The sequence below is a fragment of the Vigna radiata genome, chromosome 6 (assembly GCF_000741045.1).
Source record: "Vigna radiata var. radiata cultivar VC1973A chromosome 6, Vradiata_ver6, whole genome shotgun sequence".
NCBI lineage: Eukaryota > Viridiplantae > Streptophyta > Magnoliopsida > Fabales > Fabaceae > Vigna > Vigna radiata.
This window is the reverse complement of record NC_028356.1, coordinates 19983949-19986700: the sequence shown is the minus strand read 5'-3', so window position 1 is coordinate 19986700 and position 2752 is coordinate 19983949.

Sequence of the window (2752 nt, the reverse complement as noted above, 5' to 3'; positions counted from 1 at the left end):
TGACGTCATATTATTTAAAACAAAATTTTGTATTTATTTATTTTGTATTGAATGTCAATTGCTTCCTTAACTGAAGTTATGTGATTACCTAGGTTTCGTACACTAAGGACTATCACGTCAGACTCCAAATTGATCGACGTTCTACATTGGTATATACGTCGAAACCATAAAGTGGGCGACGTTCTGTCTGGTTTAAAAGAGAAAAGAAATAAAGAATAAAAAATGGATTCACTATCTGTGGGTAGAGTGATATTGCTGGAAGCAAACCAGTATTTCATTATTTTTTTTTATTTTAAATTGAACGTTAGTTGTTTCTCAAAATGATGTTAAGTGTTTCTAAGGTCACTGTTTTACGTTGTTCTAGCCCTTGTTTGACGTTAGCACATTTTAGATTACGTCTATATGAACTTTGTTTGTTGTTAATAAATATTAGTCGGCGAACGGTTTCAATAGAGGACGTGGAGCGATTGAATTAATTTACGGTAAGGCCACCATTCATTTTCAACGTTGCGAATTGGGCGGTGAGACATTGACCGCGTGACGTTATAACCCGTTTCTGCACCAGTGATACTTGTTAATTTTTATGTGAGCAAAACAACAACATAATTAAAAATAAAAATAGAAATAGAAAATGTAAAACAAAAAATAAAAAAATAAAAAACATCAAAATCCAAAATAGAAATAGAAAAATTAAATGTAAAATATAGAAATAACAAAATTAAAAATAGAAACAAGAACAAAAAAAAAATTGAAAACATAAATAGAAACAAAAACAGAAATAGAAACTCAGCACATTTAAAATTGCATAAACAAAAAAATTAAAAATAAAAATAGAAAAAACAAAAATTAAAAACAGAAAAATTAAAAATTGAGTAAAAAAAATTAAAAAAAAAGAAATAGAAAATTTTAAATAAGAAACAGAAAAATTTAAACTAGAATCATAAACAACACATTTTAAAAATAGAAATAAACAGAAAAAATATAAATAGAAAAATGAAAATAGAAAGGAAAAGTTAAAAACATACATAATCAGAAAGAGTAAATTAAAAACAAAAACATTAAATAAAAATGGAAATAGAAATATTAAAAAATTAAAAAATAGAATAAGAAAAAAGCAAATTAAAAACATAATTTGTAAATAAAATAAAAAATAAAAAGAAATAAAAAAAACAAATTTAGAAATAACAAATTAATAATAGAAACAACAAATAAAAACAAAAAAAAAAAATGAACATAATGAATTAGTACACCAAGTAAGTTGTTAAGAAATAGTGGTAAACCATTAATTGATACACTGAAATACTAAGTGTTTTCTTCATAACCACTAAGTTTGTGTTCACTTGAACAGAAAGAACTGTTCATGCGTATTTGAGAGCGATGAAATGCGAGAAAATGTGTGTTCACTTTAGCCTAAATGCGAGGAAGGAAAGGTGCGGATTTGTGGGATTGGGGAATTTTTCATCACCCAGCTAAAGTGTAGAAATTTGCAAGGATTTACCATATAATGTCTACTTCACCCTTTGCACATTATGTTATTCCAACTCGAGTCTTGGCTGACATAAAAATGGATTTTGAGTATGAAAAAAACAATTTCTTTGTTGTATAATAGAAACACCAAAGTTTATTGACGTTGTAGGTTGTAGATAAGGAAGACAAAGTTGGATTGTCTATGTTAAATGACGTTGATGGGTGATGGTTGAAGATGAAGACCAATTCGAAGTATTTGAAGAGAAAGAACTGAAGATGTATTCGGTTACCTTGCAGCAATATTCGGTTCCAGAAGATGAAGAATTTCGAAAGAACCCATATTCGGTTCCCAAACTTCTCAACATCTTCGTATTCAATTCTCAACTTTCATATTCAGGATGTGAACAAATTTGCGAAGAAGGCGTATTGGGTTCCCACTCGTCATATTCAATTCCCATTAAGAACAACCTTGGTATTCAATTCCAAACTTCATATTCTGTTACATGCGTGGTTGGGGTGGCTTCCAGCGTGACGGTAATCATTGTAGCATTTCGTTCATAGAGGTATATCTAGTAATAAGAATATATTTTTTATGCCAAATTAGTTGCATTCACGTCATAGAGCATACTAGGATTTTTTTTCACAACATTATTCCAGCATTAATGAGTAGAACTGGTAAGAAAATCAAGTTCTAAACCACTTTCTTAGTAAACAAAAATGAAATAAGCAAAACTAACAAAACTAACAATAAGCAATGATGCAATTTTGTTATGAAATAAAATTACAATACCATTTGCTTTTATATTTAAGAAAGCAACAATAATACCCTCTCCTTGAAAGAAAAAAACAATTATTAAGAAAACCTTAAAGAAGGAACTATTTTTCTATGTTTTTTTTTATCAAGCACTAAAATAGAATAAAAGTAAAGGAAATGATTTTGATATGGCTTAAAAAAAGACCTTACTACTTTTACAATAAGAAAAACTATAATTGTCTTATTACACATGAAAAACTATAATTGTATACACTACCAAATAAATTTATACAAGGACCAACCTATAACATTAATTCATTACTCCCATCAACTTTCAATATTCTTTGGTGAATCCGATGTTATGCTTTCATCATGCTGACTAGTAGAATAAGTGTACTCAGTGACATCAGAGCTAATATCATCATGTTCGTATGCTTCAATATTGTAAAAGGAAGGCTTTGGAGGCAATTCAAGGCTTTCAATCACCCCTTCAAGCATTTCTAATACCTTGTTCATTGAAGGACGATCACT